The sequence below is a fragment of the Petromyzon marinus genome, chromosome 38, assembly GCF_048934315.1.
Source record: "Petromyzon marinus isolate PM22_M1 ecotype Great Lakes invasive population chromosome 38, UKy_Petmar_22M1.pri1.0, whole genome shotgun sequence".
NCBI lineage: Eukaryota > Metazoa > Chordata > Hyperoartia > Petromyzontiformes > Petromyzontidae > Petromyzon > Petromyzon marinus.
This window is the reverse complement of record NC_133704.1, coordinates 10,957,535-10,976,950: the sequence shown is the minus strand read 5'-3', so window position 1 is coordinate 10,976,950 and position 19,416 is coordinate 10,957,535.

Here is a 19,416-nt window from a genome sequence, read left to right as displayed (position 1 = left end):
CTGTGACGCGTCACTCATCATCACCTGTGACTCGTCACTCATCATTCACCTGTGACCCGTCACTCATCATCACCTGTGACTCGTCACTCATCATTCACCTGTGACGCATCACTCATCATCACCTGTGACCCGTCACTCATCATTCACCTGTGACGCGTCACTCATAATCACCTGTGACTCGTCACTCATCATTCACCTGTGACCCGTCACTCATCATCACCTGTGACTCGTCACTCATCATCACCTGTGACCCGTCACTCATCATTCACCTGTGACTCGTCACTCATCATCACCTATGGCTCGTCACTCATCATCACCTGTGACCCGTCACTCATCATCACCTGTGAGCCGTCACTCATTATTCACCTGTGAGCCGTCACTCATCATTCACCTGTGACCAGTCAATCATCATTCACCTGTGACCCGTTACTCATCACCTGTGACTCGTCACTCACCATCACCTGTGACTCGTCAATCATCATTCACCTGTGACCCGTCACTCATCATTCACCTGTGACCCGTCACTCATCATTCACCTGTGACTCGTCACTCATCATTCACCTGTGACCCGTCACTCATCATTCACCTGTGACCCGTCACTCATCATTCACCTGTGACTCGTCACTCATCATTCACCTGTGACTCGTCACTCATCATTCACCTGTGACTCGTCACTCATCATTCACCTGTGACCCGTCACTCATCATTCACCTGTGACCCGTCAATCATCATTCACCTGTGACCCGTCACTCATCATTCACCTGTGACTCGTCACTCATCATTCACCTGTGACCCGTCACTCATCATTCACCTGTGACCCGTCACTCATCATTCACCTGTGACCCGTCATTCATCATCACCTGTGACCCGTCACTCATCATCACCTGTGAGCCGTCACTCATCATTCACCTGTGACTCGTCACTCATCATTCACCTGTGACCCGTTACTCATCATTCACCTGTGACGCGTCACTCATCATCACCTGTGACTCGTCACTCATCATTCACCTGTGACTCATCACTCATCATTCACCTGTGACGCGTCACTCATCATCACGTGTGACTCGTCACTCATCATTCACCTGTGACCCGTCACTCATCATCACCTGTGACTCGTCACTCATCATTCACCTGTGACGCATCACTCATCATCACCTGTGACCCGTCACTCATCATTCACCTGTGACGCGTCACTCATCATCACCTGTGACCCGTCACTCATCATTCACCTGTGACGCGTCACTCATCATCACCTGTGCCTCGTCACTCATCATTCACCTGTGACCCGTCACTCATCATCACCTGTGACCCGTCACTCATCATTCACCTGTGACGCGTCACTCATCATCACCTGTGACTCGTCACTCATCATTCACCTGTGACGCGTCACTCATCATCACCTGTGACCCGTCACTCATCATTCACCTGTGACGCGTCACTCATCATCACCTGTGACTCGTCACTCATCATTCACCTGTGACCCATCACTCATCATCACCTGTGACTCGTCACTCATCATTCACCTGTGACGCGTCACTCATCATCACCTGTGACCCGTCACTCATCATTCACCTGTGACTCGTCACTCATCATTCACCTGTGACTCGTCACTCATCATTCACCTGTGACCCGTCACTCATCATTCACCTGTGACGCGTCACTCATCATCACCTGTGACCCGTCACTCATCATCACCTGTGACTCGTCACTCATCATCACCTGTGACCCGTCACTCATCATTCACCTGTGACTCGTCACTCATCATCACCTGTGACTCGTCACTCATCATCACCTATGGCTCGTCACTCATCATTCACCTGTGATCCGTCACTCAACATTCACCTGTGACTCGTCACTCATCATCACCTGTGACCCGTCACTCATCATCACCTGTGAGCCGTCACTCATCATTCACCTGTGAGCCGTCACTCATCATTCACCTGTGACCAGTCAATCATCATTCACCTGTGACCCGTTACTCATCACCTGTGACTCGTCACTCACCATCACCTGTGACTCGTCAATCATCATTCACCTGTGACCCGTCACTCATCATTCACCTGTGACTCGTCACTCATCATTCACCTGTGACCCGTCACTCATCATTCACCTGTGACTCGTCACTCATCATTCACCTGTGACCCGTCACTCATCATTCACCTGTGACCCGTCACTCATCATTCACCTGTGACTCGTCACTCATCATTCACCTGTGACTCGTCACTCATCATTCACCTGTGACTCGTCACTCATCATTCACCTGTGACCCGTCACTCATCATTCACCTATGACCCGTCAATCATCATTCACCTGTGACCCGTCACTCATCATTCACCTGTGACCCGTCACTCATCATTCACCTGTGACCCGTCACTCATCATTCACCTGTGACCCGTCATTCATCATCACCTGTGACCCGTCACTCATCATCACCTGTGAGCCGTCACTCATCATTCACCTGTGACTCGTCACTCATCATTCACCTGTGACCCGTTACTCATCATTCACCTGTGACGCGTCACTCATCATCACCTGTGACTCGTCACTCATCATTCACCTGTGACTCATCACTCATCATTCACCTGTGACGCGTCACTCATCATCACGTGTGACTCGTCACTCATCATTCACCTGTGACCCGTCACTCATCATCACCTGTGACTCGTCACTCATCATTCACCTGTGACGCATCACTCATCATCACCTGTGACCCGTCACTCATCATTCACCTGTGACGCGTCACTCATCATCACCTGTGACCCGTCACTCATCATTCACCTGTGACGCGTCACTCATCATCACCTGTGCCTCGTCACTCATCATTCACCTGTGACCCGTCACTCATCATCACCTGTGACCCGTCACTCATCATTCACCTGTGACGCGTCACTCATCATCACCTGTGACTCGTCACTCATCATTCACCTGTGACGCGTCACTCATCATCACCTGTGACCCGTCACTCATCATTCACCTGTGACGCGTCACTCATCATCACCTGTGACTCGTCACTCATCATTCACCTGTGACCCATCACTCATCATCACCTGTGACTCGTCACTCATCATTCACCTGTGACGCGTCACTCATCATCACCTGTGACCCGTCACTCATCATTCACCTGTGACTCGTCACTCATCATTCACCTGTGACTCGTCACTCATCATTCACCTGTGACCCGTCACTCATCATTCACCTGTGACGCGTCACTCATCATCACCTGTGACCCGTCACTCATCATCACCTGTGACTCGTCACTCATCATCACCTGTGACCCGTCACTCATCATTCACCTGTGACTCGTCACTCATCATCACCTGTGACTCGTCACTCATCATCACCTATGGCTCGTCACTCATCATTCACCTGTGATCCGTCACTCAACATTCACCTGTGACTCGTCACTCATCATCACCTGTGACCCGTCACTCATCATCACCTGTGAGCCGTCACTCATCATTCACCTGTGAGCCGTCACTCATCATTCACCTGTGACCAGTCAATCATCATTCACCTGTGACCCGTTACTCATCACCTGTGACTCGTCACTCACCATCACCTGTGACTCGTCAATCATCATTCACCTGTGACCCGTCACTCATCATTCACCTGTGACTCGTCACTCATCATTCACCTGTGACCCGTCACTCATCATTCACCTGTGACTCGTCACTCATCATTCACCTGTGACCCGTCACTCATCATTCACCTGTGACTCGTCACTCATCATTCACCTGTGACTCGTCACTCATCATCACCTGTGACCCGTCACTCATCATCACCTGTGAGCCGTCACTCATCATTCACCTGTGAGCCGTCACTCATCATTCACCTGTGACCAGTCAATCATCATTCACCTGTGACCCGTTACTCATCACCTGTGACTCGTCACTCACCATCACCTGTGACTCGTCAATCATCATTCACCTGTGACCCGTCACTCATCATTCACCTGTGACTCGTCACTCATCATTCACCTGTGACCCGTCACTCATCATTCACCTGTGACTCGTCACTCATCATTCACCTGTGACTCGTCACTCATCATTCACCTGTGACTCGTCACTCATCATTCACCTGTGACTCGTCACTCATCATTCACCTGTGACCCGTCACTCATCATTCACCTATGACCCGTCAATCATCATTCACCTGTGACCCGTCACTCATCATTCACCTGTGACTCGTCACTCATCATTCACCTGTGACCCGTCACTCATCATTCACCTGTGACCCGTCACTCATCATTCACCTGTGACTCGTCACTCATCATTCACCTGTGACCCGTCACTCATCATCACCTGTGACCCATCACTCATCATCACCTGTGAGCCGTCACTCATCATTCACCTGTGACTCGTCACTCATCATTCACCTGTGACCCGTTACTCATCATTCACCTGTGACGCGTCACTCATCATCACCTGTGACTCGTCACTCATCATTCACCTGTGACCCGTCACTCATCATTCACCTGTGACGCGTCACTCATCATCACGTGTGACTCGTCACTCATCATTCACCTGTGACCCGTCACTCATCATCACCTGTGACTCGTCACTCATCATTCACCTGTGACGCGTCACTCATCATCACCTGTGACCCGTCACTCATCATTCACCTGTGACGCGTCACTCATCATCACCTGTGACTCGTCACTCATCATTCACCTGTGACCCGTCACTCATCATCACCTGTGACCCGTCACTCATCATTCACCTGTGACGCGTCACTCATCATCACCTGTGACTCGTCACTCATCATTCACCTGTGACCCGTCACTCATCATTCACCTGTGACCCGTCACTCATCATCACCTGTGACTCGTCACTCATCATCACCTGTGACCCGTCACTCATCATTCACCTGTGACTCGTCACTCATCATCACCTGTGACTCGTCACTCATCATCACCTATGACTCGTCACTCATCATTCACCTGTGATCCGTCACTCACCATTCACCTGTGACTCGTCACTCATCATCACCTGTGACTCGTACCGTGTGTGGACCACAGTGCCAGAGTTTCCACAGGAGCCATCCGTGTCGGGGTGGCGGGTTTGGCAGCGTCGGGGCAATTAACGGACGGGAGCTTGTGACGGGCAAGCCGAACTCGGCTGTAATCACGATGCAAATGAGTGGATCGGAGCGGCGTTGGCATCAGAAAGGGGGAGATGAAGAGCGCCTTAGGGCTCTGTGAAGCCGGGATGGAAGGGCAAGACGAAGGGGTGTCAACTCCAGAGCCCAGGAGGACCATCGGCCGTCCAGTAGGGACAACTTGGGTTAGTGTTAGGAAATGTCATGCGAGCCAGGGCAGGAGCGCTGGAGCGCTCTTACTTACAGACTCAGAATATTTATTTATACTGGAGGAATCCGATGAGCTATAAAGCTCTTTTGTCACAAATGTCCAGTAGGGGTGGGTCATCACGTGACGACAACAAACTGTACAAAAACACGACAGGAGTGGAAAGCATCAGAAAGGGAAAACACATCACTTTAAAATAAATACAAATATACGTACAAATAATATCACAAACAATATTATATACATAATTATAAATTATAAATCATAAATAACATGAAATATTATTATAAAGAATTTAATATGTACAAATAATGTATACTAATAATATACAAATACATCTAAAACATTTATACACAAATAAAGCAAGGTTTTTTTTTAAATCTCGCTAGGTAAAGCCCAATGAGCTCTTAACTTACTTTTCAGAAGCGACCTGGCCATGTCTGCGATGAGGCTCTCAAAACATGAAAGCAAAGGGTTCTGCCCGTGGGGCCTGTGTACAAGGTTGAGCGTGCGTGCGACTTTTCACGCGACGCAGGCCAATTCACGTCGAGCCTTCGTTGGAAAGTATGGCCTGCGAAAGAATTGCTACTGGATTGTGTTACTGCTTATAACAAACATTGTAGGACAGATATGGGGCATTTAGATTATTTTCATAAAACACGCGCAATCCTGTTCTTTGCAGGAGAGTGTATATATATAAATGAACAAATTAATCCAGAAAATAGTTGAGTGTAGTCCTCGCTATTAAGCTGCATGGTTTAATTATTATTTTCACGGATAGCAGCTGGGAATATTAAACGCTCGTGAAACAAGTTGGAACGCTCTTGCCAATGGTATTTCGTAATCGAGCAACATTGATCAACAAACCCGACTTGATGTGAGTGAGACTCAGACGGCTGATTAAACAGAAATTCCGCTTGATAATATTGGTCTGGGATAGGCATGGGACATCAAAAGTAAAACATCAATACACTGCACACTCCATTTGAACAAAAATGTAAAACGTGAATATACAGTACAAGATTGCTATGATAATTTAATTTTCCCATTTGATGTTTTTTGTTTAAGTTAACTTTCAAACAATTTAACTGTGAGAAAAAGGAATTGTAAATAGTAAAATGTATTTATTACGCACAATAACGAATACATTTAAACATTTTTTTTTATTAAAAAGCACAAGGCTGTTGTGGAAAGGTCAACACTCAACCAGCAGCAAACTTGCATCTCCTTTCGAGAATATTAAAACGAAGCCTATTCACAGTATTGTATATACATCTGTTAAAAAATATGGCAGAGGGACCCGCAAGATATTTCATACGCCGGCATTTTTTTCTGGCGTTATCGCATCGAGTGCAAAACATGAAAACAACATTGATGTTCCACTGGTATCGGTGGGGCCAAGCATTCGTTTCAAAACGTCCACGTATCAGAACAAAAAACATCCATATTACCAAATTATCAATGTTTTGTACCCATCCCTCGTCTAGAAACTCTGACGTTCCCCACCAGTACAATCAGCTTAGACCCACAGCCCATGCCAGGTGGAGAAGGCGGGGGGGGTGCTGAATGGAAAGGGCAGTTGTGAGGACAAAAGGATGTAGAGCTTGCCCTTAGTAAGTGCTCAAATGCCATTGCGTCTCAAAACAGTAAAAATCCAATGTACACGAGGCTCAAAACCGTCCCCAGCTCATCACCCAAAACACACACTGTGCGCCCCAGCGATGCCAGTCGCACCCTCCCGTCCACAAACAGGCCTCGCGGAAAAATCCTGGTAGCCCCGTCACAGAGCGTAGCCCCAGTGAGTCAGTGGAGAGCCTCAACCCTCACACGGCACAACTCCCAGCCGATCACGGGAGCGAGATAAATAAACCCCAACACAATCATGGCACTAATCTTGCAGCATAGCACGAGCAGACCACAGAAAGAGCTCATTTACTGCTGCCACGGCTCAATACTTCCAATCACGTCGAGACGGCCTCTCTCGCCGACCCACGTGCTTCCCCAGCATGCCCGCTTTGGGCGACTTTGCCTGCTGGCGTTCGTGCAGCCCCCGGTGTCTCGCGCATGGCCTGCACTTTCACAGCCCTGCTGGGGCCTCTGCCACCTCTGATGGCCCGCGACTGCCTGCGGTGGCTGTGGGGTTGGTCAACCTTGGACCTAAAATGATTCCCTCTTGTGGTCCACAGACAGCCACTATCGCAAGCAACAGCCACCTCCAAAAACACAAAACTCAGGAGCCTACCAGTCAGGCAGAGATTAAGTTTTCCCCAACAAAAATGGTAATAACCTCCCAAGCGGCAAATATATCGTAACCCGAAACGCGTGAATAACAAGACAGACAAGCGTCAGTAAAACCAGCGTGTCCTGTCACAAGTAGTCTAGAAAGGACGTCTGAGTTTCAGTCAGAAATCCCTCCAGCTTCAGATCCACGGTTCAGCCCGGCTCCAAAGAGGTCTATGGGATTCAGGCAGTTTTTCCAAAACGACGGACACTCATGAACCTCGGATAGAGCGAACAGCCAATGACTCAAAACAGGTGGTCCCCAATGGGCCACGGATGTCTTAAATGTCTCAAACGAAGAAGAAAGGTTGATAATCTGTCACGGACTCTCCCGGTCGTGGCTTGTAGGGCAGTTTTGTTGCCTCCAAAAATCGAGCGGTAGCTTGTTTTATCTTACCAGGTAAGGCCCCGCCGCTCTTTTTCACAAGCGACCTGGCCAAAAATGATAGCTCAGCCAAGTGGCCCCCTCCAGCCAGCACCCTTCCTCTCCTCCCCTACCCGTCCCAGAGCACGTATATCACCTGGAGCTCGAGCTGACTAAATGGGCCCCCCCCCTTTTCCGTATCTACTCACCTTTCCGGCCGCGAGCAACCACAAGGGGGGACAACTAGGCCAAGGGTCAAAGAGGGGATCTATCCAGAAGCTCCCAGAACCCGCGGGAGAGTTCTAGAAGAGGGGCGTGGCCAGGGGCCACGCTTGGGGAGATAAAAGGCGGAGAGAAACGGGGTTCTGGGCTGTCGTGAGGGTTCGGGGTCCTGGTGGTCATCGCTGTCATCCCTTCACCGCCGTCGTCGCTATATAGTCAGCCAGCGATATGTTACCCTGTGACTCTGTCGTTAAGTCGTAGCAGTAAGCCGATGTGAAATAACAAATAAGCCCTCTACAGTTCGTGTCTCTGAAGTCATTACGTTGCACATGCATGCAACTGCCATAGCCCTAAAAACAATAGGACAGACACGGCCCGAGCAGACAGTGCAATTTGTCTGCACGCAGCTCAATTTCCAATCCGAGAAATAGCGCTTCCCAGATGCCGCTGGTCTGCAGAAACGTCCGCGGAATGGCATTTGCGAAACTAAAAGTGTGGGGAAAGGAAATGAGGCAAGGGTTGTGTCGCGTGGCACCATACATATTGTATTTACGCAAACACGCACGAGCAACGTACAAATCTGCAGAAGGCCCATTTGCCCCAACTTGCCGCGTTTGAGCACCCCGCACATCCCCACACGTCGCGTTTGCGTGTATACACCGGCGCACTCGGAGGACGTGTCACACTCAACGCAAGCGCTTAAGGCATTCTAATACAATCTGGTTTGTGTCCGCCTAAAGTTAAACGTCTTAATAGCGGGTACCTAGCTTTCTCCTGCTTTCCTCCTTCCGACCCTGCACGCCAGCTCTTTCTTTGCTACGAATTTTTTTCAACTTTCTGAAGTGGCGTTGCGTGTTTTGGCACAGGTCCTGGTGCCAGGAATGAAATGGTCCCCCCCACTCCCATGTGCAATTATGCACCCCTTATCATGGACCTTGAGTGCATTTTCACCGCCTGACTGCGCACTCAATAGGTGTGGCACTTGCCTTCCCTCGCACCCTGTCCGCTTCGTTCGTTGCCTGCCTTACACAATGTGTGGGCAATTTGTTCTGAGCCTTGGGTGGAATCATGGGTTGGTCGTCCTCAACCAGGAATTACAATCATTGCCCGCTGATACTCACTCTGTAGATACTGACTCTATTGTAGATACTGACTTAGTAGATACTGACTCAGTAGATACTAACTCTATTTTAGATACTGACTCAGTAGATACTGACTCTATTGTAGAATCTCACTCAGTAGATACTGACTCAGTAGATACTGACTCAGTAGATACTGACTCTATTGTAGAATCTGACTCAGTCGATACTGACTCAGTAGATACTGACTCTATTGTAGATACTGACTCAGTAGATACTGACTCTGTTGTAGATACTGACTCAGTAGATACTGACTCAGTAGATACTGACTCAGTAGATACTGACTCTGTTGTAGATACTGACTCAGTAGATACTGACTCAGTAGATACTGACTCTATTGTAGAATCTGACTCAGTAGATACTGACTCTATTGTAGAATCTGACTCAGTAGATACTGACTCTGTTGTAGATACTGACTCAGTAGATACTGACTCTGTTGTAGATACTGACTCAGTCGATACTGACTCAGTAGATACTGACTCAGTAGATACTGACTCTGTTGTAGAATCTGACTCAGTAGATACTGACTCTGTTGTAGATAGTGACTCAGTAGATACTGACTCTCTTGTAGAATCTGGCTCAGTAGATACTGACTCAGTAGATACTGACTCAGTAGATACTGACTCAGTAGATACTGACTGTTGTAGATACTGATTCAGTAGATACTGACTCTGTTGTAGAATCTGACTCAGTAGATACTGACTCAGTAGATACTGACTTAGTAGGTACTGACTCTATTATAGATACTGACTCAGTAGATACTGACTCTGTTGTAGATACTGACTCAGTAGATACTGACTCTGTTGTAGACTCTGACTCAGTAGATACTGACTCAGTAGATACTGACTCAGTAGATACTGACTCTATTGTAGAATCTGACTCAGTAGATACTGACTCAGTAGATACTGACTCAGTAGATACTGACTCTGTTGTAGATACTGACTTAGTAGATACTGACTCAGTAGATTCTGACTCTATTGTAGATACTGACTCTGTTGTAGATACTGACTCAGTAGATACTGACTCTGTTGTAGAATCTGACTCAGTAGATACTGACTCTGTTGTAGATACTGACTCAGTAGATACTGACTCTGTTGTAGATACTGACTCTGTTGTAGAATCTGACTCAGTAGATACTGACTCTGTTGTAGAATCTGACTCAGTAGATACTGACTCGGTTGTAGATACTGACTCAGTAGATACTGACTCTGTTGTAGAATCTGACTCAGTAGATACTGACTCAGTAGATACTGACTCTATTGTAGAATCTGACTCAGTAGATACTGACTCAGTAGATACTGACTCAGTAGATACTGACTCTGTTGTAGATACTGACTTAGTAGATACTGACTCAGTAGATGCTGACTCTATTGTAGATACTGACTGTGTTGTAGATACTGACTCAGTAGATACTGACTCTGTTGTAGAATCTGACTCAGTAGATACTGACTTTGTTGTAGATACTGACTCAGTAGATACTGACTCTGTTGTAGATACTGACTCTGTTGTAGAATCTGACTCAGTAGATACTGACTCTGTTGTAGAATCTGACTCAGTAGATACTGACTCTGTTGTAGATACTGACTCAGTAGATACTGACTCTGTTGTAGAATCTGACTCAGTAGATACTGACTCTGTTGTAGATACTGACTCTGTTGTAGATACTGAATCTGTTGTAGATACTGACCACTGTAGAATCTGACTCAGTAGATACTGACTCTATTGTAGATACTGACTCAGTAGATACTGACTCTATTATAGATACTGACTCAGTAGATACTGACTCTATTGATGATACTGACTCAGTCGATACTGACTCAGTAGATACTGACTCTATTGTAGATACTGACTCAGTAGATACTGACTCTGTTGTAGATACTGACTCAGTAGATACTGACTCAGTAGATACTGACTCAGTAGATACTGACTCTGTTGTAGATACTGACTCAGTAGATACTGACTCAGTAGATACTGACTCTATTGTAGAATCTGACTCAGTAGATACTGACTCTATTGTAGAATCTGACTCAGTAGATACTGACTCTGTTGTAGATACTGACTCAGTAGATACTGACTCTGTTGTAGATACTGACTCAGTCGATACTGACTCAGTAGATACTGACTCAGTAGATACTGACTCTGTTGTAGAATCTGACTCAGTAGATACTGACTCTGTTGTAGATAGTGACTCAGTAGATACTGACTCTCTTGTAGAATCTGGCTCAGTAGATACTGACTCAGTAGATACTGACTCAGTAGATACTGACTCAGTAGATACTGACTGTTGTAGATACTGATTCAGTAGATACTGACTCTGTTGTAGAATCTGACTCAGTAGATACTGACTCAGTAGATACTGACTTAGTAGGTACTGACTCTATTATAGATACTGACTCAGTAGATACTGACTCTGTTGTAGATACTGACTCAGTAGATACTGACTCTGTTGTAGACTCTGACTCAGTAGATACTGACTCAGTAGATACTGACTCAGTAGATACTGACTCTATTGTAGAATCTGACTCAGTAGATACTGACTCAGTAGATACTGACTCAGTAGATACTGACTCTGTTGTAGATACTGACTTAGTAGATACTGACTCAGTAGATTCTGACTCTATTGTAGATACTGACTCTGTTGTAGATACTGACTCAGTAGATACTGACTCTGTTGTAGAATCTGACTCAGTAGATACTGACTCTGTTGTAGATACTGACTCAGTAGATACTGACTCTGTTGTAGATACTGACTCTGTTGTAGATACTGACTCTGTTGTAGAATCTGACTCAGTAGATACTGACTCTGTTGTAGAATCTGACTCAGTAGATACTGACTCGGTTGTAGATACTGACTCAGTAGATACTGACTCTGTTGTAGAATCTGACTCAGTAGATACTGACTCAGTAGATACTGACTCTATTGTAGAATCTGACTCAGTAGATACTGACTCAGTAGATACTGACTCAGTAGATACTGACTCTGTTGTAGATACTGACTTAGTAGATACTGACTCAGTAGATGCTGACTCTATTGTAGATACTGACTGTGTTGTAGATACTGACTCAGTAGATACTGACTCTGTTGTAGAATCTGACTCAGTAGATACTGACTTTGTTGTAGATACTGACTCAGTAGATACTGACTCTGTTGTAGATACTGACTCTGTTGTAGAATCTGACTCAGTAGATACTGACTCTGTTGTAGAATCTGACTCAGTAGATACTGACTCTGTTGTAGATACTGACTCAGTAGATACTGACTCTGTTGTAGAATCTGACTCAGTAGATACTGACTCTGTTGTAGATACTGACTCTGTTGTAGATACTGAATCTGTTGTAGATACTGACCACTGTAGAATCTGACTCAGTAGATACTGACTCTATTGTAGATACTGACTCAGAAGATACTGACTCTATTATAGATACTGACTCAGTAGATACTGACTCTATTGATGATACTGACTCAGGTGTGGCACTTGCCTTCCCCTGCACCCTGTCCGCTTCGTTCGTTGCCTGCCTTACAAAATGTGTGGGCAATTTGTTCTGAGCCTTGGGCGGAATCATGGGTTGGTCGTCCTCAAGCAGCAATTACAATCATTGCCCGCTGATACTCACTCAGTAGATACTGACTCTATTGTAGATACTGACTCAGTAGATACTGACTCAGTAGATACTAACTCTATTTTAGATACTGACTCAGTAGATACTGACTCTATTGTAGAATCTGACTCAGTCGATACTGACTCTGTTGTAGATACTGACTCAGTAGATACATACTCTGTTGTAGATACTGACTCAATAGATACTGACTCAGTAGATACTGACTATTGTAGAATCTGACTGAGTAGATACTGACTCTGTTGCAGATACTGACTCAGTAGATACTGACTCAGTAGATACTGACTCAGTAGATACTGACTGTTGTAGATACTGACTCAGTAGATTCTGACTCTATTGTAGATACTGACTCAGTCGATACTGACTCAGTAAATACTGACTCAGTAGATACTAACTCTATTGTAAATACTGACTCAGTAGATACTGACTCTATTGTAGAATCTTACTCAGTAGATACTGACTCAGCAGATACTGACTCAGTAGATACTGACTCTATTATAGATACTGACTCAGTCGATACTGACTCAGTAGATACTGACTCAGTAGATACTGACTCTATTCTAGATACTGACTCAGTCAATACTGACTCAGTAGATACTGACTCTATTGTAGAATCTGACTCAGTAGATACTCACTCAGTAGATACTGACTCTGTTGTAGATACTGATTCAGTAGATACTAACTCTATTTTAGATACTGACTCAGTAGATACTGACTCTGTTGTAGATACTGACTCAGTAGATACTGACTATGTTGTAGATACTGACTCAGTCGATACTGACTCTGTTGTAGATACTGACTCAGTAGATACTGACTCAGTCGATACTGACTCTATTGTAGAATCTGACTCAGTAGATACTGACTCAGTAGATACTGACTCTATTGTAAAATCTGACTCAGTCGATACTGACTCTGTTGTAGATACTGACTCAGTAGATATTGATTCTATTGAAGATACTGACTCAGTCGATACTGACTCAGTAGATACTCACTCAGTAGATACTGACTCTGTTGTAGATACTGACTCAGTAGATACTAACTCTATTTTAGATACTGACTCAGTAGATACTGACTCTGTTGTAGATACTGACTTAGTAGATACTGACTCAGTAGATACTGACTTAGTAGATACTGACTCAGTAGATACTGACTGTTGTAGATACTGACTCAGTCGATACTGACTCTATTGTAGAATCTGACTCAGTAGCTACTGACTCTATTGTAGAATCTGACTCAGTAGATACTGACTCTGTTGTAGATACTGACTCAGTAGATATTGATTCTATTGAAGATACTGACTCAGTCGATACTGACTCTTTTATAGATACTGACTCAAGAGATACTGACTATTGTAGATACTGACACAGTAGATACTGACTCTATTGTAGATACTACTGACTCTATTGTAGATGCTGACACAGTAGATACTGACTCTATTGTAGAATCTCACTCAGTAGATACTGACTCTTTTATAGATACTGACTCAGTAGATACTGACTCTATTGTAGAATCTAACTCAGTAGATACTGACTCAGTTGTAGATACTGACTCAGTAGCAAAATCATCTAAATAGCCTCAACGCATGTTTCTAACTGTGGAGGGACAAACCGGAGGACCCCGAGAAAAAATCCACGTGACCACGGGGAGAGAGACACGCAAACTGCAAATATACAGCAGCAGGCGTCAGGGTCTGGATCAAACCAGCGACCTCCTGCACACCAGGCGAGGGATTTAACATCTCCAAGCCACCGTGATGATGATGATGATGAGACGCAAACTCCAAAAATACAGCAGCAGGCGTCAGGGTCTGGATCGAACCCTCGACCTCCTGTATACCAGAATTAATGTTTGCATTGAATAACAAAGTTTATTTTAGATTTTACTTTTTTCTTTAGAAAAACACACATCTCTTATTTTAATCGTGAAACAAATGAAGTGATACTGTTTTGCTTTAAGTAGATGTGCTGTACGGTGTTTAAAAGAAATAGACTTAGAAAATTACGAAACAAGTTGTACCTTTTTGATTCGGGTCACAAAAATCTATCTCGAATCCCAAACTTAATCAAAAACAGATTCACCTCGTTTCATCCATCTTAGCAAACAAGGCACAATTGGAACTGTACACTGTAACAATTTAACATGGAAATACATGAAAAGTAAACTAAATTTACACATACAACTCTTGTCCCGGGGAACCAAATCGCCCGGTACGAGTCCAATATGCCAGATCTCAGAAGCCACGATAATCCCTTGAATGAACGGGTCACACACATGCAGCATGCGCTCGGGGAAGATGTAATACGCCTTGGTCAGCAGTAGAAGGCAGTGCAACATAACTTGTGCACTCCCGACCATCAACCGCACATGAACCATCGTGATGAACTCCAGTCGATCATCGACGGTCCGACCGCTTCCGTAGCCGATCCGGCGAAACCTGACAAAACTGCCACCAAGTCCGTCGATCGTCAAACGCACATCAATTTATTTTTCTATCTACGTGACTTTACCGAAAGAACCAGAGGGTATGCACATCGAGTTTGCTGAAACGAGAGCGGAGTAGTAACCTGTCAACCCCTTATCAGTGCCCTACCTTATTACTGAACATCAGGCGATTAGGCAATCGTGATTAGCCAGTGGCCTGATGAAGCTGGTTGTAATCACCAGCGAAACGTCGTATAAGTAGAATTGCAAACGTTGTGGGTTTAACTCTCCAACGTAGCGGTGTGCTGAAGTAGTCCAGCCACTAATTGGCACGTCTGTTTACGTGACAACCCTTACCGCTGTAATTGGCTGTGTAGGGTGGTGGCTGGCTTAACGACACATTCATATTTAAGCGATCGTACCAAAAAAAACTTGTATTATAAATCGCATTGGTCGCGAATGCCCACGTGTTAAATTTACAATCAACACTAACCATACGCCTGTGTGTGCGGCACAACTTGCAGGAAGCACACCGGGAAGCGAGTGGGAAGCACGCCGGAAGCGAGTGGGAAGCAAGTGGGAAGCACGCGGGAAGCGAGTAGGAAGCACGCGGGATGCGAGTGGGAAGCACGCGGGAAGCGAGTGGGAAGCACGCGGGAAGCGAGTGGTAAGCGATTCGGAAGCAAGTGGGAAGCGAGTAGGAAGCACGCAGGAAGCAAGTGGGAAGCACGCGGGATGCGAGTGGGAAGCAAGTGGGAAGCACGCGGGAAGCACGCGGGAAGCGAGTGGGAAGCATGCGGGATGCGAGTGGTAAGGACGCGGGAAGCGAGTGGGAAGCACGCGGGAAGTGAGCGGGATGCGAGTGGGAAGCACGGGGGATGCGAGTGGGAAGCACGCGGGAAGCGAGTGGGAAGCAAGTGGGAAGCGAGTAGGAAGCACGCAGGAAGCGAGTGGGAAGCACGCTGGATGCGAGTGGGAAGCACGCGGGATGCGAGTGGGAAGCGAGTGGGAAGCACGCGGGAAGCACGCGGGAAGCGAGTGGGAAGCACGCGGGAAGCACGCGGGAAGCGAGTGGGAAGCACGCGGGAAGCGAGTGGGAAGAGTTGTGTGGAATTCCAGCCCGTAGCAGCCAGGGGAGAGAAAGAGCAAATGGACCCAATCTTCTCTCTGGTGTATTATTTATTGTAGTCATTGCTATTAAACATTCACCATTTACTCAATTTTGGATACACATTGGTCGCCGCGAAAGCCGACGCCTTTAATTAGTGAATTAACACCGGGGCACTAAACGCAACCAAAGAAAACGTAACAACGATGGGGTATAACATTTAAATAGAGGCGCAACACTCCGGTCACGTGGGTCCAAGGGAGGGGGGGGCACGGGTCACGTGGGTCGAGTTGAGGGGGGGTCACGTGACCACACACGGGCAGGGCAGCACCGCGTGACCTCCCTTGCCAGTGTCAATATGCAATGTAAGTGTAGGTTTTACCCTTTCTGGCAATACAACAGGAGGTGTTACGATGTTAAAACACCAAACTGAAACGTTTTGCAAGGAATCATGTCTGCATTAACCACACGTACTTGTGGTGAACATGCAAAAAAAACATCCTCTGCTTCCCGCGTGCTTCCCACTCGCTTCCCGCGTGCTTCCCATACATGTGTATTTGTAATGACATGTGTTTGTATAGAGACACGTGTGTTTGTGCAGAGAGTGAGAAGCACGCGAGATACGAGTGGGAAGCGAGTGGAAGCACGGGTCACACAGACGCGTGTGTGTGGTCACACAGACACGCGTGTGTGTGTACACAGACACACGTGTCTGTGTGTGTACACAGACACGTGTGTTTGTGCAGAGACACGTGTGTGTGTTCAGACACGTGTGTGTGGTCAGACACGTGTGTGTGTACACAGACACGTGTGTGTGGTGTGGTCAGACACGTGTGTGTGTGTACACAGACACGTGTGTGTGTGTACAGTGAGAAGGCAACATCTTGTCAAGGAGGAGGCACAATGTTACACAACTCAGACACGCGCTTTCACAATCCCGCGGGTGTCAACGTTCCTAAACCTGTGTTTAATTTAAAACAAAACTAATTCACCCTCCCCCCCAAAAAAACCCTCTGCATGATGAAGGCTTCTCATCTAGGCCATTTGTTACGGGGGGGGGGGGGGGGGGGGTGCGGTCACAATTCAACCACACTGGCACATAACGGGGCTGGGATAAATTGTCTGGAACCCTGCAGCTTGTCACCTGCAACTCACGCCAGCTGTGGCCGGGCAGCGGCATTTCGACAGCGCTCTTTCATCACCGTTCCTGGAACACGACTCCGATGAGTAACGTTGCGAAAGAAGTTAAAAAGTATTCTTGGTTCTTTCGGTAAAGTCACCACGTAGAAGGGAAACAATAAAATAATGAAAATATTAAAAAAACAATAAAATTCTCACGACGTTTCAACTGCAAAACAAGCAATCGTCATCAGGTGTGAAAACCACAGCAAGAAAATTTGTGGTTTTCACACCTGATGACTATTGTTTGTGTTGCAGTGGAAACGTCGTGAGAATTTTTATTGTTTTATATTTTTATTATTTTATTGTTTTATATTTTTATTATTTTATTGTTTCCCTTCTACGTGGTGACTTTACCGAAAGAACCAAGAGTATGAATCCCTGCAGTCACGAAAGCTTTAAATCAAAATGTAAGTTTAAAAGTGACAAAGGTATCTCCTGCCCGGGGTGAGCATCGCAGCGTCGCTCGCCTGATTACAGCTCCCACCCCACTGAGCCGGTGGTGGAAATTCCACATTACGACGGCGAGTTTCCGTATTGCACAACCACCGTTATAACATATATACTATCAGAGGATGTTTTTGTTTTGTTTGCATATTCACCACAAGTACGGGTGGTGAATGCAGACAGGATTCCTCGTAAAAGATTTCAGTTTGGTGTTTTAACATCTTAACACCTGTTTTATTGCCAGAAAGGGTACACGCTACTCTTATGTTTTGATACTTACAAAGGACGTCCCATGACACTGTGCTAACAACTTCCACGCCAAGTATACGGGCACAGTGATAACTAGCGTCAGATAGCCTGTCGCAAGCCCGAGGCGTGTGAAACCCTCGCGTGTAGCGAGACTTCCGAGAATTCTGACATCCCTTTTCACATTTCAAACACCTCCCCCGGTACAGGTGAGAACCTTCGACCTGGGCCGATGCAATCACGGAGGCGCGGAGCGAGATTAGAAGACGCGCGCAGCCTCTTCCTCCTCTTCCTCCACCGCGAACGATGGCGGGGCCACTGAACCCCTAGGGTAGGGCGACTGTCCGCCCGCCTACCTGCCAGCAATACCTGCCCGCCTACCTGCCTACCTACCCGCCTACCTGCCCGCCTACCTACCCGCCTACCTGCCCGCCTACCTGCCTACCTGTCCGCCTGTCAGGCCCGCCTCCCTGCCTGCCCGCCCGCCTGCTGCTCACTCACTTCCACTCGCTTCTCGCGTGCTTTCCATTCGCTTCTCGCGTGCTTCCCACTCGCTTCCCACTTGCTTCCCACATGCTTCCCACTTGCTTCTCACGTGCTTCTCACTTGCTTCCCCCGTGCTTCCCATTCGCTTCCCACTTGTTTTCCACGTGCCTCCCACTCGCTTCCACTTGCGTCCCACGTGCTTCCCAATCGCTTCCCACTTCCTTCTCACTTGCTTCTCACTTGCTTCCCCCGTGCTTCCCACTTGCTTCCCACTTGCTTCCGATATGCTTCCCGCGTAATTCCCACTCGCTTGCACTTGCGCCCCACGTGCTTCCCAATCGCTTCCCACGTGCTTCCCACGTGCTTCCCACTTGCTTCCCACTTGCTTCCCACGTGCTTCCCACATGCTTCCCACTCGCTTCCCACGTGCTTCCCACGTGCCACCCACTCGCTTCCTACGTGCTTCCCACTCGCTTCCACTTGCTTCCCACGTGCTTCCCACGTGCTTCTCACTCGCTTCCCACATGCTTCCCACTTGCTTCCCACATGCTTCCCACTCGCTTCCCACGTGCTTCCCACTTGCTTCCCACGTGCTTCCCAC